The sequence below is a fragment of the Nycticebus coucang genome, chromosome Y, assembly GCF_027406575.1.
Source record: "Nycticebus coucang isolate mNycCou1 chromosome Y, mNycCou1.pri, whole genome shotgun sequence".
NCBI classification, from domain to species: Eukaryota; Metazoa; Chordata; class Mammalia; order Primates; family Lorisidae; genus Nycticebus; species Nycticebus coucang.
This window is the reverse complement of record NC_069805.1, coordinates 35,543,542-35,567,850: the sequence shown is the minus strand read 5'-3', so window position 1 is coordinate 35,567,850 and position 24,309 is coordinate 35,543,542. Positions and strand designations below refer to the sequence as shown.

Sequence of the window (24,309 nt, the reverse complement as noted above, 5' to 3'; positions counted from 1 at the left end):
TTGAGATGAAGATAAGACCGCCAAGGAAAAAGAGCTGGTCTCTTTTTAGGGCATTGGCTGGACATGAGGTCAGTAAGTTAGGGCTCAGGGTCCAGCTGTAGTCCTGGCAGATACCTGGAGAACAAATCTGAAACTGAGTCAAGAAGTGAGCAGTCAGAGTTGGTGGTGTGAGGAAGGAAGCTGGCAGCTGGCCCTGATCTAGAGGGGAGTTAGGGGAGATCAGGGGATGGAGACTGGGCAGGCCACTGCAGTCAGTACTTAGTGCAGTGTTACACATTCTTGGTAGAAATATTTAGATTTTAATACGTGCCATCTTTTTAAAAATAGGGAGAGTATTGGGCATCTTTAGGTGCCTAGGGAGAGTATTTGATGATTCCAAAGGGAGGGAGACATGGAGGGCCCAGTGCTGCAGGGGCAGGGCGGATGAATGCCTTCCAAAGCACAGAGTAGGGCAGCCACCCCTAGGAGGAAGAAGGGGACAGCGCCACACGTAGAGGTGAGTTTGTGCTTGGAAGGTGCTTTCCCTTTCTAAATGGACACTGAGATTGCCGCTTGAGGAAGAGAGGAATGATGGGAACTCTGACAAGGCTGGTGGTGTGGGACTGCTGCTGACAGGAGGGGAGGGAGGTGCCTGGGAACGTGAAGAGGAGCTGCCTGGTGTGACTGAGGACTGCACCAGGGCCAGTCCCGTGTGACTCTCCAGCCGAGCACCTAAGCCCTATGGTAGCAATGGAGAACTGGTGCAGGTAGGATGGAAGACAAGAGGAGGAGAGAGTGAGCTCAGAGGTGTGAGAGTGATTGAAGTGATGGCTCTATGGGACCAGATCAAGGATGCAGTGAGGTGCAGTCAGCAGGGATGGGGAGACAGGGGACTTCTGTGCAGAACACAGAGCTTTGGCCTGAGTGCTTAAGATGTTGGTAGGGGAACAGTGGGGACAGAGACCAGGTGTGGCTTTGGGAGTCAAGGTCATTCTAGGACTAGGAAAGCCAGGAATTTTGAAGTCATTGGGAATGACCATGGGTGACATTAGAGTCCTCAGCAATTCCTGACTCTCCTGTCCTAGTCATGATCAGTTTAATTCTTCTCCAGAGATTCTTCTAAAGCTACGAGCACCTCAGGGAAGATGCAAGAATTTTTTTAAAAATGCCGAATGGGCCTGTAATCCTAGTATGCTGGGAGGCCAAGGCAGGTGGATCGCTTGAGCTCAGGAGTTAGACCCCAGCCTGAGCAAGAGCGAGACCTTGTCTCTAAAACAACTAGCTGGGCATTGTGGCAGGCATTTGTAGTCCAAGCTGCTTGGGAGGCCAGGAGTTTGAGGTTTCTGTGAGCTATGACACCACATCACTCTACCCAGGGCAACTGTGTGAGTGAGACTTTGTCTCAAAAAAAAAGAAAAAAAAAGCCTAATGATAATTACTGAAGGAGTTTGGGGCTTAGAGAGTCCTAACTGATCAAAGGAAAAGAGGAGGTAAGTAAAAAGTTCAGATAATAGTAAATGTAAAGAATTTACATTTAGCAGGGTGTGGCAGCCTCAGCTACTTGGGAGGCTGACACAGGATGATCCCTTGAGGTCTGGAGTTTGAGGTCAGCCCTTCAGGTAACATAGTAAAACCTCCATCCTCCGGAGTTGGAGGTTGCTGTGAGCTGTGATGTCACGTACTCTACCAAGGGCGACATAGTGAGACTCTGTCTCTATAAAAATAAACAAAAAAAAAATTTAAAGGAAATGAATAAGATTAAATTTTTTTAAAAAATGTAAACTTGATTGAAATTCAAGAAGCAATTTGAGAATAAGAAACTTTTGGAAGAAGAAAAAGAGATGGTTTGTGGAAGCAAACTAATTAGAGAGTTAAATGCTAAATGTTAAAATGACCTAAGAGATGTACAAATATTGCTGGTAGGTATATACAAAGAGAGAAGGGTTCCTATAAGCAAGTAGGAGTAACATCTGTAAAATGTGGAGTAATATGAGTGTAGTAATTCCTTTGTGACTTCATTACTTTTCTTTTTTCTTTTTTTTTTTTTTTTAAAGACAGTCTCACTATGTCACCCTCAGCATAGTGCTGTGTTATCACAGCTCACAGCAACCTCCAACTCCTGGGCTTAAGCCATTCTCTTGCCTCAGCCTCCCAAGTAGCTGTGACTACAGGCGCCCACCACAACGCCCAGCTATTTTTTTGTTGCAGTTATCATTATTGTTTAGCTGGCCTGGGCTAGGTTTGTACCTGCCAGCCTTGGTGTTGTGACTGATGCCGTACCCACTGTGCTATGGGTACGGAGCCTGTGACTTCATTTCTGATAGTCACTTTCTAGATATTTCTAAGGGAATAATAATTCTCAGTTTCCATCTGATGACATTACTTTGATTTTGCCTCAAAGACCTACAGTTAACTCACTGATTTATTTTTTTTTATTTTTATTTATTTATTTTTTTTTTTTTGTAGAGACAGAGTCTCACTTTATGGCCCTCGGTAGAGTGCCATGGCATCACACAGCTCACAGCAACCTCCAACTCCTGGGCTTAAGCGATTCTCTTGCCTCAGCCTCCCGAGTAGCTGGGACTACAGGCGCCCGCCACAACGCCCAGCTATTTTTTGGTTGCAGTTCAGCCGGGGCCGGGTTTGAACCCGCCACCCTCGGTATATGGGGCCGGCGCCTTACCGACTGAGCCACAGGCGCCGCCCTCACTGATTTATTTTAACCTACAGGGAGATCACAGTTATTTCAGAAAACTCAAATTGTTAAATATTTTGAAAATCGTACAATCAAATGAAAATCTTTGCAAGCTTTACTTCCTTACATCACATTAGCTCTTCACACACTGCTCATAATGAAGCTAATTGGCTTTTTCTTTTAATATAGTATGTTTGTATTTGAAGTTGGAAACGAGTTTAGAAGTTCCAGATATTTCTGTTGTGGGCTTTAGTTATGCACATAACTTAGAAGGTAAGCATTCTTTTTTATAATTTTATTACTCATATGTTTTAGATTCTTTTTTAAGGAGTAGTTCAGGAAGGAGGTCAGTAGGCACCCTTGCTTCTCCAGTTTGTTGGGAGTTGTCTACATTAGTGTTCTAAGTTGGTGTCATTGGAGGTGGGGCTGATTCTCCACGGGCAAGAAGGGAAGTGGGGCTTTGAATATGGACGAGGTTGAGAAGGTCACGGTGACAGCTCAACTCTACTTCTCTGCTACGGAGGAGCAACCTTGTATAACTTAATGTGCATCCTGTGAATCATCCTTCCTTGCTTCAGATGTTCAGGGAAACATGGCTTGGGTACTTTACCCTGCATTGTTTTGCTTCTAAAGCTGTGTCTTTCAACTGGTAATTATGCAGTTGACCACACAGCACAGAAATACTCCCTGCATGTAGCACTCATCAATAATTATTGACTACCTCTTGTGGATATTTATATTATAATTATCCAAAAAAATTAAAATTAATTAATATTTTGCCCATAACTCTTTTATGGGCACAAGAGTTTTCTCAGTTTGTGTCAGTGGTTAGCTAGTTTTAAACATTGCTTGTAATTCGGTGTTAATAAAGTTTCATTCAAATACCAGTTTTGTTCTCACTCTGTGGGTGAGTTGAACTGAAGACATCAGGAGAGATGTTTTTCTCTTTCTAGTCAGCCCTCAAATACAGCTTACTGTAGATGTTTCTGATTTAAGCTGAATTTTGTCCCATGATACACTTTGGTATTAAGATTACTAAATTTACCTGGCCTGAGGTCCTTCCTGTCCTCATCAGCTTGAAATCTCGTGCTCGCTTTGGCAGCACATATACTAAAATTGGAACAATACAGAGAAGATTAGCATGGCCCCTGCGCAAGGATGACACGCAAATTCGTGAAGCGTTCCATATTTTTTATATGAAAAAAAAAAAAGAAATCTCTAGGTGACACTAGTTCTTTTTTCCCTGTCACATTCCCTTTTTCTCAAGTCCCTCCTCTCCTTTTGCCCTCAGGCCTTGGTGTCCTTATTTTCTTCTGTGGTCCTGGCACCCTCAGTCCTCCAGCGGACTAGACGTCTCTCCCAGAGAAGATGGAGAGAGCAACAGATCTCTGCTATCCTGAAAACATTCCTACTTGATTTGTGCCCTTTCTTTCTGGCAGTATTTCTGTTGTCGGTATGATCTACGTGTACGTGTCTCTGTTTCCTCATTCGGCTTTCCTTGTATCCCCGCCGTAATCTTTCATGTGTGACACAGCCTTCTCAGTTGCTAAGTACATTAGCTTTTCTTAGCATTCATGTTCCTTCACTTCTCCACAGGGTTTGGCAGTGGCTCATTTCTTCCTTCTGACATTCTTTTTTTTTTTATTGTTGGGGATTCATTGAGGGTACAATAAGCCAGGTTACACTGATTGCAATTGTTAGGTAAAGTCCCTCTTGCAATCATGTCTTGCCCCCATAAAGTGTGACACACACCAAGGCCCCACCACCCTCCCTCCGTCCCTCTTTCTGCTTCGCCCCCATAACCTTAATTGTCATTAATTGTCCTCATATCAGAATTGAGTACATAGGATTCATGCTTCTCCATTCTTGTGATGCTTTACTAAGAGTAATGTCTTCCACTTCCATCCAGGTTAATACGAAGGATGTAAAGTCTCCATTTTTTTTAATGGCTGAATAGTATTCCATGGTATACATATACCACAGCTTGTTAATCCATTCCTGGGTTGGTGGGCATTTAGGCTGTTTCCGCATTTTGGCGATTGTAAATTGAGCTGCAATAAACAGTCTAGTACAAGTGTCCTTATGATAAAAGGATTTTTTTCCTTCTGGGTAGATGCCCAGTAATGGGATTGCAGGATCAAATGGGAGGTCTAGCTTGAGTGCTTTGAGGTTTCTCCATACTTCCTTCCAGAAAGGTTGTACTAGTTTGTAGTCCCACCAGCAGTGTAAAAGTGTTCCCTTCTCTCCACATCCATGCCAGCATCTGCAGTTTTTGAGATTTTGTGATGTGGGCCATTCTCACTGGGGTTAGAAGATATCTCAGGGTTGTTTTGATTTGCATTTCTCTAATATATAGAGATGATGAACATTTTTTCATGTGTTTGTTAGCCATTCGTCTGTCATCTTTAGAGAAAGTTCTATTCATGTAGAAATTTCTTTTCTTTTTCTTTCTTTTTTTTTTTTTTTGTGATTTTTGGCCGGGGCTGGGTTTGAACGCACCACCTCTGGCATATGGGACCGGCGCCCTACTCCTTGAGCCACAGGCGCTGCCCCCTTCTGACATTCTTTAATGATCCCCATTCTCCCCCAATCTTTTTGATCGTGCTTTCTCTTTCTTCAAGAGTCCTTTTTCTGGAGTGGCACCTGTGGCTTAAGGCGGTGAGGTACTGGCCCATATGCCGGAGGTGGTAGGTTCAAACCCAGCCCTGGCCAAAAACTGCAAAAAAAAAAAAAAAAAAAAAAAAAGAGTCCTTTTTCTCAGCTCAGTGCCTGTAGCTCATTGGTTAGGGTGCCAGCCACATGCACCAGGACTGGTGGGTTTGAACCAGCCAGGGCCTGCTAAGCAACAAAGACAACAATAACAAAAAATAGGGCGGTGCCTGTGCCTCAGTGGGTGGGGTACCAGCCCCATATACTGAGGGTGACAGGTTCAAACCCGGCCCCAGCCGAACTGCAACTAAAAAAAAGCTGGGCGTTGTGGCGGGCGCCTGTAGTCCCAGCTACTTGGGAGGCTGAGGCAAGAGAATCGCCTAAGCCCAGGAACTGGAGGTTGCTGTGAGCCTTGATGCCACAGCACTCTACTGAGGGCAACAAAGTGAGACTCTGTCTCTACAAAAAACAAAAATAACAAAAAATAGGCCAGGCATGGTGGCTCACTCCTGTAGTCCCAGCACTGTGGGAGGCCAAGGCAGGTGGTTTGCCTGAGCTCAGAGGTTTGAGACCAGTATGAGCAGCAGTGAGCCAGAGTTAGAACCCGTCTCTACTAATATCAAAAACAGTAGGACAGGGCGGCGCCTGTGGCTCAAGGAGTAGGGCGCCGGTCCCATATGCTGGAGGTGGTGGGTTCAAACCCAGCCCCAGCCAAAAAAAAAAAAAAAAAACAGTAGGACAGAGCATTGCCAGAGGAAGAAGAAAATGAACAAAAAAAAAGAGTACTTCAAATGAAGAAGAATGAACAAGCAAGCAGAAATTAAAAATAAAAAAATAAAATAAAAATAACAAAGCCAGGTGCTACAGTGGGTGCCTGTAGTCCTAGCTACTCAGGAGGCTGAAGCAAGAGAATCGCTTCAGCCCAAGAGTTAGATGGAGGTTGCTGTGAGCTGTGACACCACAGCACTCTACTGAGGGCGACATAGTGAGACTCTGTCTCAAAAAAAAAAAAAAAAGTTCTTTGATGTTATCCTTATCCCAATTTTTAGTTCTCACTCTTTTTGTTTTTTTGATACAGAGTTTCACTGTGTCGCCCTTGGTAGAGTGCTGTGGTGTCACAGCTCACAGCAACCTCAAACTCTTGGGCTCAAGTGATTCTCTTGCCTCAGTCTCCCATGTAGCTGGGACTACAGGCGCCCACCACAATGCCTGGCTATTTTTAGAGATTAGGTCTCATTCTGGCTTAGGCTGGTATTGAACTCCTGAGCTCAGGCAGTCCACCCACCTCTGCCTCCCAAGTGCTAGGATTACAAGTCCTCACTTGTATTTTCCTCCTGGAGTCTCTTCCTCCAAGAGTTGAGTCTCCACTTCATTTGCTCTAAACATGGCCTTCCAAGTCAGCATTCCCAGATCCATGCCCCTTGCTGAGCATTAAGCTTGTGTCTTCTGCTGGCTGATGGATGTCATCTCCTAAATAAGCCACTATCACTTTGGACCCAACATGTGCATATGTGTGTATTTGTTAGTGTAAACAAAGTATAGAAAAAATTCCAAAATACAGTAGAACCTCTGTAAGTTGATCACTGAAGGGACTGTAACAAGCTGTTCGATGTGCCCATATGGTCAACATAAGGAACTGGGCCTGCTCTGCTGACATGTACATGTGCATGTCTGGTCTGCCCTTATAGACACTGGACTAAAATAACTGATGTACAGGAAGAATTGTGGTGCCAATGACATTGCTAATAAATTCCTCCAGGTGGTTTTAGGAGATGAGGCTTTTCATAGCATTCTATTTAGATTGGGGTGCCCATAGCTCACTGGTTAGAGTGCCGGCCACATGCTCTGGGTTTGAACACAGCCCAGGCCTGCTAAACAAAAAACAATAGCCAGGTGTTGTGGCAGGGGCCTATAGTCCCAGCAATTGCTTGAGCCCAAGAGTTTGAGGTTGCTGTGAGCTATGATACTATAGCACTCTACTGAGGACAACAAAGTGAAACTCTGTCTCAAAAAAAAGCATTCTATTTAGATAGACATGATATTCTATAGCAGTAGGCTGACGTTCAGTGGCTGTGCTTTTGTTGTGTGAAGGGCTATCTTATTTCACATCTATATTCCTGCTTCTGTGATACATAGACTAGGATATATATATATACACCCATACATACATAATACAAACATACATATACACACATGCCAAAGAGAGATGTTTTAGGGTTTATTGGACCAGAAGCATTTGCCAAAGGAATCTTTTCATAATAGGTCTGAGGCACTATGAATGTAACTATGGAGTCACTGCTACTATACAAGAAATGTCTGGAACGTATCCAACCATTATTAATAGTGTTTTTCATATTATGTGGCAAAATACATTACGAACGGCACTTATATTTTTTTCCTCCAGTGCCCTCAAGCTGTTGGCTAAAATTTCTATTTTTTTTTAAATTGAATATTCCTGTGTAAATGACTGAACGAAGGATACATCAAAAGCCAGGTGGGGGTGCAAAGTAAGAAAAGGCTGGGGCTGTGCAGACCTGTAATCTCTGAGCAGTGGAGGTGGGAGCTTCCCTTCAAGACCAGCCTGACTGAGCAAGAGCAAGACCCCATCGCTACTAAAAATAGAAAAACTAGCCAGGCATTGTGGCATGTGCCTTTAGTCCCAGCTACTTGGGAGGCTGGTACAGGAGTATCACTTTGATGCAGGAATTTCAGGTTGCCATGAGCTGGCCTGATGCCATGGCACTCTAGCCTTGGCAGCAGAGTAAGATTCTGTCTCAAAAAAGAAAGAAAAAGGAATTATAAAAGAAACTAAACCAACAAAGTCTAGGAAAATAAAAGTAGATAGTCAAAGAGGTGCCATCAATAGAAGTCACTGAAAAAACATGTTAAACAAAATAAGCAGCTTATACCATGAAAGAATAAAGGAGGCTGAAATCCCCCTTTGAAATGTGGAACAGCTCTTTCCACTACTCTTAATCCTTCTTTAATCCATGTATTCCTCTCTTTGTCATTTGCCCTAAATTACTGAAACCAAATACTTGACCGGAGACAGCTAAAGTGAACTAATCCTTTTTAGTTTGAGGTTAAACTAAGATAAGGCTGGTACGTTTAGCAGTGTTTCATGGACAAGTCTTTGAAAATGTTTGCGGTTCAGTTAATAGCTGAATTTATTTTTAATATGCATAGTGACATAGTCTTACTCCAATAAAAGTTAAGCTCTTTGAGGCGGCGCCCATAGCTCAGTGGGTAGGGCGCTGGCCACATGCACCCAAGCTGGAGGGTTCAAACCAGGGCCAGGCCAGCTAAACAACAATGACAACTGCAACAACAACAAAAAAAATAGCCAGGTGTTGTGGCAGGCACCTGTAGTCCTTGGGAGGCTGAGTAAGAGAATCGCTTAAGCCCAAGAGATTGAAGTTGCTATGAGGTGTGACACCATGGCACTCTACCCAGGGTTACATAGTGAGAGTCTGTCTCAAAAAAAATAAAAGTTAAGTTCTCTGAATAAGCATGACTAAAAAAGTGTTCCTTTTGATCCATTAGGAATAAAACTCACTATTCAGACACATGACTAAAATGTTTTATCTTGTATATAATTTCCAGCATTTCTAATGTTTAAATATGCCAGCAAGATCATTTGATGTTTAATATTCAAAAAAATGTGGAACAGTATTAGAAAATCATTAAAATTATGGTTTGCAGCTAAGGCGCCAGCCACATACACCTGAGCTATTGGGTTGGAATCCAGCCCTGGCCCGCCAAACAATGACGGCTGCAACCAAAAAAAATAGCCGAGTGTTGTGGCAAGCGCCTGTAACCCAGCTACTTGGGAGGCAGAGACAGGAGAATAGCTTGAGCCCAGGAGTACAGGTTGCTGTGAGCTGTGATGCCACAGTACTGTACTCAGGGCAACAGCTTTGAAGCTTTGTCTCAAAAAAAAAAAAAAAAATCACGGTTTACTTTTGCTAGAAGGTGACTGCATCTATAACAAAAGGGATAATAGGAAGTCTTCAAGTGGCCACGGTTCTTTTGTTAATTCCATAAGAACTGTTTTCTAAGACTGTTTCAATAATAGATTCATGATAAGAATATGGGCAGTGCCTGTGGCTCAAAGGAGTGGGGCGCCAGCCCCATATGCTGGTGGTGGTGGGTTCAAACCCAGCCCCGGCCAAAAACTGCCAAAAAAAAAGAAATATCATAGTAACAGTTGGCACTTTGACTGCATATCTTTTGAGATTTGCTGGCAAAAGAAGCATAAAAGTAATACACTACAGACTTGGAGTGCTATTTCTCAACTTAAAAGTACTTATCTAACCAACTCAATATGGAGTGTTTATCACATATGTACCACACTTGTGTTCAACACCAATTAAAAATATTATTCATTCTTCAGTGTGGCAATTAAATATTTTTAATTTTTATGTTTTCTTTATTTTCATAATACCTCTTTAATCATCTTTTTTCTTCTTCATAAAAAATGTCCCGAGAGATACAACAATCTAAGGTCTCTATAGATTATCGGATTGTAAAATTCCCCCACAATTATGTTCATTTATGTATCTTATAGATGATCTCTTTATGTATTATGTACTTCACAACTGCGAATTTAAGAGTTTTGTGCTCTACCTACTGAGTTAGCTGGTCAACTTTAAATTCCAGTTTTAAATTTCCACTCTAAACAAAATTCTCTGGCTGCCATCCATGTATCTGCCTTCATTCCACATCTTTAAGAAATGTGATATCTTGTACATTTTAAAACTGTTCCCATTGTTTTAGTAAAATTTAGCTATCAGTCTTTATGGATTAATTAATTAAATCGTTTTAATTTGTTTCTTTGTTCTGATGGTGGTGGTGGTGGTTTTTGCTTTTTTGAGATGAAGTTTCACTCTGTTGTCCAGGCTAGAATGCCATGGTGTCAGCTTAGCTCACAGCAACCTCAAACTCCTGGGCTTAAGCAATCCTCTTGCCTTAGCCTCCTGAGTAGCTGGGACTATAGGTGCCTGCCATGATGCCCAGCTCATTTTTCTATTTTTTGTAGAGGTGGGGTCTTTCTCTTGCTCAGGCTGGTCTCCAAACCCTGAACTCAAGCAGTCCTCCCTCCTCAGTCTCCCAGAGTGCTGGGATTACAGGTGAAAGCCTCCGCAGCTGGTCCCTTTCAATTTTTGATTCCCACTGTATTGAGTCCACAAATCACCTAAAAATTATAATCCTACATTCACACATCTATGGTCAGATGGATATTGATAATTTGCCACTCCATAAATTTTTATGGACAGAAAATAAATTTTAAATGGCCAATCACAGTGTAGATCTCCTAAATTTTGATCCTTTTAGAAACAAACTTATCCCCTTTGCTCGTGATAGTTCTGAAGTTAAGTTCTATTAGTTAAGAATCCCTAACACACATACGATCTGTTTCCACTAATACACTTAAAAACTGTTCAGGAGTGTCATTTCTTCATGGAAGAGAAATTCATCTGTTTATATATAAACACAAAAGTGTTTACACAAAAATGTAAACACAAAAGTGACTGATTAATTAAATGTTACTCTATGGAATGGTATATTTAGAAACTCAGCTACATCAACTCTGGAGTTCCCCAAATATTAAAATAGTAAATCAAATAATAGTATATATCCCTAACACACATTCAATCTATTTTCACTAATACACTTACAAACTGTTCAGGAGTGTCATTTCTTCGTGGAAGAGAAATTTATCTGTTTATATATATAAACATAAAACATTATTCCTTTGCTAATGGAGATTTCTGAATTATATCGGAAATGACCAGTTAAAGAATGCACGTAAGGCAGATATAGTCAAGGCAAAGGCTTTTACCTGCATTATTATTCTCTATGAATATTGTGATCTTCTGACACTTCCACATAGCATATTTTTCTTTTTCTTTTCTTTTCTTTCTTTCTTTTTTTTTGTTTTTGTTTTTTTGAGACAGAGTCTTACTATGTCTCCCTCAGTAGAGGGCCGTGGAGTCAGAGCTCACAGCAACCCCAAACTCTTGGGCTAAAGCAATTCTCTTGCCTCAGCCTCCAAGCGGCTGGGACTACAGGCGCCCACCACAACACCTGGCTACTTTTTTTTGTTGCTGTTGTTGTCGTCGACGTTTAGCAGACCCAGGCTAGGTTTGAACCCACGAGCTCTAGTGCATGTGGCTGGCACCCTAGCCACTGAGCTACAGGCATCGAGCCCTACATAGTATATTTTTCTGATTATGTAATACATAGGATAATGTAGTAACAGGAAAACAACACCAATAATTCTCATTCCATCTCTTCCACTTTCTAATTTGCCTCAACTGTAAAATTGTGATAATTTATTTCAGAAACATTTTAAGGACCAAAATGAAATAATATATTGAATTTTATGTTAATGTACTATGTCAACTATAAAATATCATTCTTTTGATACTGTGATTTGATACTGTGGTATTCTCAATAACTCAGTGTATTTCATTTAATTTCCTTCTTGGTTAAGTACACTTTTTGATGAAAATATACTACAAAACACCTATTTTTAAAAATCTAAAGTGGCTGAAATTATGGTAGAGTTAAAGTGAAAAGAAAGAAAAAAGTAGGAATTATAAAGGTAAGAGATTGTTCCGGTCACTGTGGATAGGAAGGAGAAATTGTATAGATTTAGAGCACTCATAGTTTACACCTGAAATAAATGCGTTTACCAACCAAAACAATATGAAAAAGAAGGAGAAAAAAGCAATCCAGACCCATCATTGAAGTAGTAGCCTACTTCTGGGTATATCTATGGACTTAGTACCCAAAATGTCTGTCACTCTACTCGATGCTTAAAATGGCTTTTTTCTAGCCTTAAATTGAGAAAATATAAGGCTGCTTCATTTGCTATCCTGAACCAGTATCATTAAAACTAGCTTTCAAACTACTGGTTTAAGCATATCTTTTATTTGCTTTGCCCAGGGTCTTCCATTTGCAGTCTACTTTTCAGCAACACTTTCGGCATATGGCAACAATTTCTTTTGTTGGACAGAGTCTTGCTCATGGTGCCAGGCTAGAGTGCAGTGGCTCACTGCATAGCTCACTTATCATAGCTCACTGCAACCTCAGACTCCCGGGTTCAAGCAATCCCCCTGTCCCAGCCTCCCAACTAGCTGAGACTATAGGCACTTGCCAAAAGGCCTGGCTAATTTCTATTTTTAGTAGAGATGGGATCTTGCTCTTACTCAGATTGGTCTCAAACTCCTGAGCTCAAGTGACCCTCCTGCCTCCACCAGCCAGAGTACTAGGATTACAGATGTGAGCCACCATGTCCAGCCAACTCGGGAGGCTGAGACAGGAAAGATCATTTGAGCCCAAGAGTTTGAGGTTGCTGAGAGCTAGGCTGATGCCATGCCACTCTAGCCTGGGCAACAAAGTGAGACTCTGTCTTCAAAAAACAAAAAAAGATTACTACTCCAATCGTAGCATTCTTCCCCTCTTCCCCCCTTTTTAGGTTTTCTGTTACCTATGAATAAAGTATAGCTTCATTAGCATTCAGCATGACTTTTTGGTCTTTCCACAAGGAGGTTTAACCTCATCTCTTCTTCCTTCCATGAACTCTTTCAGTTGTTTTTAAAACCTACATAACTTTTTCCAGTCTAATCATTGTCAAATGGAGAGAGGCCCTCTAAAAGAAAATAATATTTATTTGGGAATAGGGCATTGAAATGCAATAAGCTGTAGTAAACTATGTGCATATTCAGGGAGGTAAAGAAAGACAAAGGTTTTATTTATTTATTTAGACAGAGTCTCACTTTGTCACCCTTGGTAGAGTGCTGTGGCATCATAATTCACAACTTCAAACTTATGGGCTCAAGTGATCCTCTTGCCTCAGTTCCCCAAGGAGCTGGGACTACAAGTGCCCACCACAACACCCAGCTTTTTTTTTTTTTTTTTTTTTTTTAAGAGACAGGGTCTCACTCTTGCTTAGGCTGATCTCCAACTCCTAAGCTCAAGTGATCCACCTGCCTCGGCTTCCCAGAGTGCTAGGATTATAGGCAGGAGCCACCAGACCCAGCCTAGAAAAAGGTTTTTAAAGGAAAACTGTGGAAGATCACAAAATTGTTTTTAGATAATTATCCCTCTTCCAAGGATCAATAAAAAAGGCGATGCCAGTCTGAGGTTGAACAGGCAATTGCTGGGCAGATATCCTTATGGAAGTACTTTTTCTGTGTGATTGCTATGGCTGTAATGCAAGGTTGAGGGAAGTTATTGTAGAGTCCTTCATGACAGGTTCTGTTATCAGGCATTTATCCACAAGAACCCTTCTCTTCATGGCCTTCCTCAACACTGTTAGTATTTAGCACAAATGACTCCATTCAGATTCTGACAGCTTTCCCACTCGGCTCACTCATTCTCTTTTTCTATGCCTCAGATGTTTTCTGTTCAAAATTTCCCCCTCTGAACTTCTGTCGGACACAAATGCTATCCCTTGCTTCTGTGGGAAATAATCTCTTCTCCTATCATTCCTCTAACACTGTTTACACAGTGTCTAAAAGTTTTTTATGGGTACATAATAGCATATAGTTATAGGGTGTATCTGTTGTTTTGATACAGGCCTAAAATATGAGCTAACAAAATCAGGGTAACTGGGGTATCCATCACCTCAAGCATTTATCATTTCTTTGTGTTAGGAACATTCCAATTCCGCCGTTCAGTTATTTTAAAGTATGCCCTAATGGTTGATTATAGTTGCTTTGTCGTGCTATCAAATATTGTTCATTCTATCTAACCAACCATATTTTTGCATCTATTAGCCATCCCCACCTTATCCCTGTCAGTGCCCTGATACCCTTTCCTGACTCTGGTAACCGTCATTCTCATCTCCACTCTGTCTCCAGGAGATCATTGGTGTTTAACATTTAGCTCCCACATAAGAGTGAGCATGCGTGAGGTTGTCCTTATGTGCTCAGCTTAGCTCACTTAGCATAATGTTCTCCAGGTCCATACGTGTTATTGCAAATGGCAGGATTTCATTTTTAATGGTTATATAATATTCCATAATACAGGGGGCGTTTTTGTTATAGTAATTTGTATACATTCTAAAATCTCCCCTTCTAAATCATGAGCATCCTTTTTTTTTCTGTAGAGACAGAGTCTCACTTTATGGCCCTCGATAGAGTGCTGTGGCATCACACAGCTCACAGCAACCTCCAACTCCTGGGCTTCAGCGATTCTCTTGCCTCAGCCTCTTGAGTAGCTGGGACTACAGGTGCCCGCCACAACGCCCAGCTATTTTTTGGTTGCAGTTCAGCCGGGGCCAGGTTTGAACCTGCCACCTTGGTATATGGGGCCGGCGCCTTACCGACTGAGCCACAGGCGCCATCCAATCATGAGCTTCTTGTGGTCCTGTGCATATCTTCTCCAGCCCTTAGCCTAATGCTTTGTATTTGGTAAACGCACAATTTTTTTTTTCATGGAAATGAGTGGAAAGTGATTCTACTTCCTTTTTCCTCCATGAAACATTTTGTGTAATGTATGTTTATTTTATCTTAAAGATCAACTAAATATAATGTGAAAATTCAGGACACAGAAGTCAGTTGAAGGTCATCTGCCAAAAGGCAGAAGATGGAATTTTCTGAATATTGGTGGTCATAGGAGAACAGGTAGTTTTAGGAGTTTGTGGATGCAACATAACATAGTGAGCTTCGCATGTGAGTGTGGACTTGAGTTTCAAGGTGCCTTTGGTTCTGGCTCTATTACTTAACTAGTTCCACAGCCTTGAATATTTTCTTTTTTTTTTTTTTTAATTTTTTTATTAAATCATAACTGTATACAATGATATGATTATGGGGCATTATACACTCACTTCATAAACCATTTGACACATTTTTATCACAGTGGTTAACATAGCCTTTCCGGCGTTATCTCAGTTACTGTGCCAAAACATTTACATTCTACATTTACCAAGTTTCAGGGGTATTTGCGAAACTTGAATATTTTCTTTAATGTTTCTGCCCCTCAATTTTTCATAATGTGGGATGAGGATAGAAATAACACTCATCTTATGGTTGTTGCGAGGATTAAATTAAGTTACTATCTGTAAGGCACATCAGATAACACATGTTGCATAAATCCAAAAGAGTTACCTTTATTATTAAAACTGGCTATCTAAAAAGGGAAAGACATGTTCTTGTTGCCTCCTAATGACTATTTAAGTGTAAAAAATGTAAAGAATTCATTACCAAATAGTTATAGAAAGCACTGGTTTGGACCAGAACCTGTGGCTTCTCTAAGATCATCAGATTTTCTCAAAGATTTTTATAAGGACCAGAAAAGGGAACTAATCAGGTTCATATACATTTTAATAATCCTTTGGCTTCAGTATATATATAGATTTTTTTTTTTTTGATACAGGGCACCATCACAGCTCACAGCAACTTCAAACTGCTAGGTTCAAGCAATCCTCCTGCTTCAGCCTCCCGAGTAGCTGGGACTACAAGTGCAGTTTAGCATGCCCAGCGAATTTTTCTATTTTTTGTAGAGACAGAATCTCACTTGAAGTCCAGAGTCTGGCTTCAATATTTTTCTAGGGGTGGTGCCCGTTACTCAGTGGGTAGGGCCCTGGCCACATACACCAAGGCTAGAGGGTTTGAACCCGGCCTGGGCCAGCTAAAACAACAATGACAACTGCAACAACAAAATAATAGCTGAACCGGTGGCTCCTGTGGTTCAGTGAGTAGGGCGCTCACCCCATACACCAAGAGTGGCGGGTTCCAAACCCAGCCCTGGCCAAATTGCAACAAAAATATAGCCAGATGTTGTGCCGAGCACCTGTAGTCCCAGCTACTTGGGAGGCTGAGGCAAGAGAATTGCTTAAGCCCATGAGTTTGAGTTTGCTGTGAGCTGTGATGCCACAGCACTCTACCCAGGGTGACACAGTGAGACTCTGTCTCAAAAAATTTTTTTTTCTAGGAAAATTCTGTAGGAATGGGTTTCTAAAATTCATTCATTTATATTTATTTATGCAGCTATTCAATAAACATGTCTGTTTTAAGAACAGAGAAATGAGGAATACTCTTCCTGTCTTCAACTAATTCACAGTCTAATGTAAAAGGCAATCTTGAAGGGTTTAGCCAGCTGAGGTAAATATGGGAGGAAGTGAGTTCAAGATAGCAAGAAACAATCTGAGCCAAAGCACCGGGGCACAAAAGGGCAGGAAATAATATTCAGGGAACTTCACTTTACAATAACTGAACATAGGGTAAGAATAGCTGGATATAAGGTAGTGGTAAGAGAGAGAAGCAAGGGCCAGGTTTGCTGGTTCACGCCTGTAATCCCAGCACTGTGGGAGGCCAAGGCAGGTGGATTCCTTGAGCTCAGGAGTTTGAGAACAGCCTGAGCAAGAGTGAGACCCCGCACAGAGCTATCCTCTCAGCTGTTCCAAAGGAAGCTGTTGTCATTTCTGGAAGGAAACTGGCCAAGGAGATCAAGCAGGAAGTGCAGCAGGAGGTGGAAGAGTGGGTGGCCTCTGACAATAAACAACTCTACCTGAAGGTGATTCTGGTCCGAGAGAACCCTGCAAGTCACTCCTGTGTCCTCAACAAAACCAGACCAGCTGCAGATGTGGGAATCCACAGTGAGAGAAATGTGAAATCAGCTTCCATTTCAGAGGCAGAATTGTGGAATTTAATCAACAAACTAAATAGTGATGATAAGGTTCAGCTGCCTTCAGAGCACCCTGATGAGGGACAGATCTGCAATCTGCAGTGCTGTTTCTCCAGACAAGGATGTTGATGCCTTCATGTAACTGACGTAGAGAGAATAAGTTTGTTCCAGTATTCGTTACCAGCTACCCCACGACGTGTGTAGAAAATAATTAAGTGATTGTGGCATTCCAATATTCCAACCCTAGGGAAGGCAGCTGTGGCTAGAAGGTCAAAAAATTGGAATGCCTATTGCAATGTTACTACACACAGATGGGGCATGTGAACGTCCTAGGAGGTGATGCCACAGTTACGATATGTTACCCATACGTTCCTAAAGATCAGCTGAGGAAACACACAATTCTGTAGATGTGGTAGCATCTGCTGCAGGCTTCCAAATCTGATCACAGCAGGAGCAACAGTCATAGACGTGGGGATAAATAAGAGTTCAAGAGCTCATAACTGCTAAACCTAAGTTGGTTGGAGGTGTGGATTTTGAAGGAGTCGGGAACAAAACTGGTTACATCACTCCAGTTCCTGGGGGTGTTGGTCCCATGACAGTGGCAATGCGAATGAAGATACCATTGTTTTTTTTTTTGTGGCTTTTGGCCGGGCTAGGTTTGAACCCACCACCTCCGGCATATGGGACCGGCGCCCTACTCCTTGAGCCACAGGCGACGCCCAGGATACCATTGTTGCTGAAAAAAACTTTTGAGGCCTGGTGGGGCGCAGTGGCTCACACCTGTAATCCTAGCATTCTGGGAAGCACAAGTTGGAGGATCCTTTGAGCTCAGAAGTTTGAGACCAGCCTGAGCGAAAGCAAGACCCCATCTCTACTCAATATAGAAAAACTAGCCAGTTGTTGTGGTTGGCACCGGTAGTCCCAGCTACTGAGGAGGCTGAGGCAAGAAGATTACTCAAGCCCAGGAGCTTGAGGTGAACTATGACATCTCAGCACTCTACCAAGGGTGACAGAGTGAGACTGTCTAGACACTACAAAACAAACAAAAAAACTGCTGAGGGCTGAAGAGCAGGAAGTGCTGACATCTAAAGACCTTGGTGTAGCCAGTAATTAACAGTTGTGTCTTTGTTGTCTTGAAGAGGAAAGCAGGCCAATAGAAATGCAATATTTTTTATTTATTCTACTGAAACAGTTTAAATGATGCTTTGTATTTATTGAAAGCTTAAATGGGTGGGTGTTTGTGCACATGGGTCCCCAGTATCATGCTGGGTCCTCTGATCTAGTTAAGAGCAGCCATTAGCCTAGGGACTAACATGGCAACACCTTTCCACTGAAAATGGATGCCTCGCTTTGTCAAGCCACCTGTCTTAAGAATTTGACTTTTCTAGCATTGCATTTCCCAAAGGCTATTCCAATAGGAATTGATACTCATTTTAGGTTCCAAAACTTTGAGGTCAACTAATCAAACCAAAGGAAAAACAATGCTAGAGAAAATTAGGGAAAAGGTGAAAGGGAAAAAATGTTGGTAATTGCATAGAAAAAAAATTAATTTATTAAGATATAAGTATTGATGGATAATCAGATTTATACAAGTAGAACTGAATTAGCTAGAAAATCCTAAGCTTTTTTTTTCTTTTTCTTTTCTTTTCTTCTTTTTTTTTCTTTTGGTGGCTTAGTAACTGGGAAAATCTTTAAGTTGTTCTATTTGCCTTTAGCCCACATGCATATTAACCATCAGGGAGGTCTCATTTTAGTTTTCTAGGACCAAAAATATTATTTTATAACTTATTCATGTGAATTATCATATTTGACTTTTGCTATATACTTAGATTTCATTATTAAATTTTTATATTGTTAGGGGTATGCACCGTTTCTTTGAGCTATCTTGAAACCTATTTTTGAAAAACAAAACCTAGGAATTGATAATCATTTCGGCAGCTCATTTAAGTATGCAACTTACTTTTTCACCAAAGAATGTCAGCAGATGCTGGCTTTTCTGTAATGTGCTCTGTTGGCTTTTCCAAACGATTTTTAAGAACTTGAGTTAATATTGAATTTAATCTGACCTTATGACTAAAGGTTTTTTTGGGGTTTTTTTTGCAGTTTTTGGCCGGGGCCAGGTTTGAACCCGCCAGTATATGGGTCTGCTGCCCTACTCCTTTTAGCCACAGGTGCCGCCCCTTTTTTTTTTTCTTAAAAAAAAAGAAACAGAAACTCAACTCAAACCTACATACAGAGAGTAATTATTGGCTCATGAAATCCAAGGAGGGATCGAGAAAGGCAGGGCTGCAGAGGTGGGTGTTGGGAGCAGCCGGAACAAGGGACCCAACCCTTGTTATGGGTCTTCACAAGTCTTGTTTCTGTTGCTTTCGGATGGTAGTTTCACTTTCTCTCACTGCTGACCAGCTTTGTCTAACAGCAGGAAAGATGTCTATGATGTTATTGAGCTTAGACTTAAAGCTTTAACCCCTGGAGAGAGATATCCCCAATCTCTCTCCCTGTCCCAAAGTGCAAACATCCTAGAGAAACTACTTTCTGGCCCAGCAGAAGGTGGGTGCCCAACCCAGGGGTTACCATAGGAATCATTTCCACAGAGTTCTAGCAAGATAATCCTAGGCGTCCATTTTCTCAGGTACTTTATGAAAAATATAAACCTTAAATATGGGATGTGATATAGTTAAATAGAAGGACAGAAAGCCAGTGTTTCAGAGAGGAGTAGAACGTGGTTATGAATGAAAAGGGAAGCCTGATTGGATGACAAGGCTGTGTCCTTGTTCCCGTAGGAAATAAAGCTGAACTGCTAAGCTAGAAAGTGATTATGAAGGACTGAAAAGCTAAACATATAATTTTTTCTAATTGAAGCAGCCACTATAGGTCTCCTATAGATTCAACTATGACTTCTGAGACCCCAAATACATCCTTAACCACTCCCTAGAATACCATTCCTTGTATTTTTCTTTTTTTGAGGCAGAGTCTCACTATGTCGACCTCGGTAGAGTGCTGTGGTGTCACAGCTCACAACAACCTCAAACTCTTGGGCTTAAGCCATTCTCTTGCCTCAGCCTCCCAAGTAGCTGGGACTACAGGCACCTGCCACAATGCCTGGCTATTTTTTTGTTGTAGTTGTTTAGCTGGCCCGGACTGGGTTCAAACCCACCACCCTGGGTGTATGTGGCTGGTGCCATAACCACTGTGCTCTGGTGCTGAGCCATTTTTTTTTTTTTTTTTAGAGACAGAGTTTCACTTTATCGCCCTTTGTAGAGTGCTGTGGCGTCACAGCTCACAGCAACCTCCAACTCCTAGGCTTAAGCGATTCTCTTGCCTTAGCCTTCTGAGTAACTGGCACTACAGCCTGTCACAATTCCCAGTTATTTTTTGTTGTTGTTGCAATTTGGCGGGGGCCAGGTTCAAACCCACCACGCTTGGTATATGGGGCCAGCACCCTACCCACTGAGCCACAGGCACCACCCTGAGCCATTGTTTTTCTTTCCTTTTTTTTTTTTTTTTTTAAGCAGGGCCTTGCTGTATCACCCAGGCTGGAGTGCCCTGGAACACTTACAGCTTACCGCAGCCTTGAGATCAGGAAGCCCCTTCCAGTTTTCACAGTTCTGTGAGTTGATTCCTAATGCTGATCTTAAAAGTCTTCAAATTTGTTATGCCTGATCTAGTTATTTGAAAAAAATAAAAGGCAGGGCCATGGCTCACGCCTGTAATCCTAGTGCTTTGGGAGGCCAAGGTGTGTGGATTGCCTGAGCTCACAGGTGTGAGACTTTATCTCTAAAACTAGCCAAGCATTGTAGTGGGAGCCTGTAGTCCCAGTTACTCAGGAGGCTGAGGCAAGAGAATCACTTAAGCCCAAGGGTTTGAGGTTGCTGTGAGCTGTGACGCCATAGCACTCTACTGAGGGGAACAAAGGGAGACTCTGTTTCAAAATATAAAAAAATATTTAAATAAATAAAATAACAAAAAATGAGTCTTTTAAGGGCAAGCACAGTAGCTCACATCTGATAACCCTAGCACTTTGGGAAGCCAAGGTGTGAGGATCACTTGAGTCCAGGAGTTCAAGACCAGCCTGGACAATGTAGGTGGACCTACACTAAAAAATAAAAAAGAAAAAGAAAGAAGCCCATGGTCATCTCAGCCTGTATAAGGTAGAAAAAAGTAGATAAGAGACCTTTTTTTTTCTTCTTCTTCTTCTTCTTGAGATATAGAGTGTTGTGGCGTCACAGCTCACAGCAACCTTAAACTCTTGGGCTTAAGTGATTCTCTTGCCTCAGCCTCCCAAGGAGCTGGAACTACAGGTGCCCACCACAATGCCTGGCTATTTTTCATTGTAGTTGTCATTGTTGTTTAGCTGGTCAGGGCTGGGTTTGAACTCACCATCCTTGGTGTATGTGGCTGGTGCTGTAACCACTGTGCTACCGGCAACAAGCCTCTCTGAAGGGTTTTTCTCTTAGAATGTTACTTGGAAGAAGGTGATTCAAAGGCTGGGGCATAGAAAGTTGAAAGGATAGAGAACTCATTACTCATAAATGATAAAATTTTACTTATACAAATCACACATTCTTGTGGCATCTGTTATACCCTTGAAAACAAAAGTGAGAAAAAACATTCATTTTGTTTGCATTTGTTCTATGACAGATATCTTTTTGAGAATTAAGAGGAAATTATATTTTTGAGAAATATAATAAAATTAATAGAAGATGCAGGATAAAATCCTTAGGTGTATATAAAGAATTTAATAAACATACTTAATCTTTCAAAATAACATATTCATAACAACTATTGATTCCTATACCGTTCTATGTACTGATATTGCCATGTCAAAAATATTCTAGTAAAAATTTATGGTAAATAGATTGCAATACATACATTTCATAGTTTAACAAACAAGAAATTAAGTTTGGATCTTGGTAGGCAAAAGAAAATAAATGACAATATTCAGGGCAGCACCTGTGGCTCAGAGGAGTAGAATGCCGGCCCCATATGCCAAAGGTGGTGGGTTCAAACCCAGCTCCGGCCAGAAACTGCAAAAAAAAAAAAAAAAAAAAAGACAATATTCAGTTTAAAATGATTATTATAATTTTCTTTAAACATTAACTTTATCTTTTAAATATTTTATATTAATACAAATTAATGTAAATATTACATTTCACAAATACAGGAGGACTTATTTCTTATTTGTATTTACATAGGTGAGAAAGGAAGGAGAACTATCATGAAAGTGGGGAGGGTTAGAGTAAGTGAACATGATTGTGGAAAGGATAGACTGTAATGTTTCTGGCAGGGAAAAAGCATTCATCTAATTAGGAAATGTGTTCCTTAATAAGGAGAAAATTATTTTTAAAAACAGAAAGTAAAAGATACAACATAAATACAAGGTTTTTTTGTTTGTTTTTGTTTTTGAGACAGAGTCTCACTATGTCCCCCTCAGTAGAGTCCTATGGTGTCATAGCGCACAGCAACCTCAAACTATTGGGCCCAAGCAATTCTCTTACCTCAGCTTCGCAAGTAGCTGGGAGTACAGGCGCCTGCTACAACGCCAGATTATTTTCAGAGACAGGGTCTCAGTTTTGCTCAGGCTGGTCTCCAACTCCTGAGCTTAGTTAGGCAATCCATCTACCATGGCCTCCCAGAGAGCCAGGATTACAGGCCTGATAGGAGGTGTATAAAGTTCTTTGACCTCATTGTAAAAGTGGTTGAATCAGTAGTTCACTTCAACCCAATATGCTAAAATATAAGCTTAATTTAAATTACTTGTCAAAGGTACAACATCCTAGGCTAAGACTGCATATTTTGTTTTCCTTACTACTTTTATGAAAGTTCATTAGAAATTCAGTAATACATTACCTTTATAGAATATCTATGTCAGTGCCAGCCACATACACAGAGCTGGTGGGTTCAAACCCAGCCCAGGCCTGCCAAACAACAATGACAATTACAACAAAAAAAAATAGCCGGACGTTATGGCAGGCGCCTATAGTTTCAGCTACTGAAAAAAAAAAGAATATCTACCGGGTGGTGTCTGTGGCTCAGTCAGTAAGGCACCTGCCCCACATACTGAGGGTGGTAGATTCAAACCCGGCACCAACCGAACTGCAACAACAAAAAAATAGCCGGGCGTTGTGGCGGGCGCCTGTAATTCCAGCTACTCGGGAGGCTGAGACAGGAGAATTTCTTAAGCCCAGGAGTTGGAGGTTGCTGTGAGCTGTGTGATGCCCCGGCACTCTACTGAGGCCATAAAGTGAGACTCTGTCTCTACAAAAAAAAAAAATAATAATAATAATATCTACCATAGATATGAGAATTGTATCTTAATCCATGCTTCATAGTTTTCTTATGTCCTTCTATGTATTTCAGTTTAAATGTATGTAATATTAAAATCTTTTTCACATAGACTTTTTTTTTTGAGACAGGATTTTATTATGTCCCCCTCAGTAGAGTGCTGTGGCGTCACAGCTCACAGCAACCTCAAACTCTTGGGCTTAAGCAATTCTCCTGTCTCAGCCTCCCGAGTAGCTGGAATTACAGATGCCCGCCACAATGCCCGGCTATTTTTTTGTTGTTGCAGTTCAGTTGGTGCCGGGTTTGAACCTGCCACCCTCAGTATATGGGGCCGGTGCCTTATTGACTGAGCCACAGACACCACCCGGTAGATATTCTTTTTTTTTTTTTTGGAAATAAGAGTCTCAAGCTGTCACCTGGGTAGAGTGCTGTAGCATCATAGCTCACAGCAACCCAAACTCTTAGGCCTAAGCAATTCTCTTGCCTCTGCCACCCAAGTAGCTGGGACTACAGGCACCCACCACAACGCCTGGCTATTTTTTGGTTGTAGTTGTCATTATTGTTTGGCAGGCCCAGGCTGGATTTGAACCCGCCAGCTCTGGTGTTTGTGGCTGGTGCCCTTGCCGCTGAGCTATAGGCACTGAGCCTATGATAGATATTCTTACTTGGTTTTGCAAATAAGATATGAATCCCACGCAGTATAGCAGTATATTCTTACTTGACAGTTATATATATATATATATATATATATATATATTTTTTTTTTTTTTTTTTTTTTTTTTTTTTTTGTGAGGCAGAGTCACAGCAACCTCCAACTCTTGGACTCAAGCAATCTCCTGGCCTCAGTTTTTCTATTTTTTTTTTTTTGGTTTTTCTATTTTTAGTAGAGCTGAGGTCTCACTTTTGCTTAGGCTGGTCTTGAACTCGTGAGCTCAAGCAATCCACCAGCCTCAGCCTCCCAGAGTGCTCGGATTACAGGTGTGAGCCACTGCATCCAGCCAGCAATATATTTTTTTAAATGTTTATGCTGTATGATAAAAATGCTTGCCATAGAATGTCCCCCA

At 41.4% G+C, this 24,309-nt stretch overlaps 1 non-coding gene and 1 pseudogene across 1 annotated transcript; both read left to right on the top strand.

Annotated features, from left to right (window-relative positions):
• LOC128579079 (bifunctional methylenetetrahydrofolate dehydrogenase/cyclohydrolase, mitochondrial-like) overlaps positions 1 to 18,074 on the top strand; it is a 30,381-nt pseudogene extending 12,307 nt beyond the window's left edge.
• LOC128579213 (U6 spliceosomal RNA) lies at positions 3,761 to 3,867 on the top strand. Its single transcript, XR_008378084.1, has one exon. It is a non-coding gene; the product is annotated as a U6 spliceosomal RNA (small nuclear RNA).
• Positions 18,075 to 24,309: the final 6,235 nt, after the last annotated feature.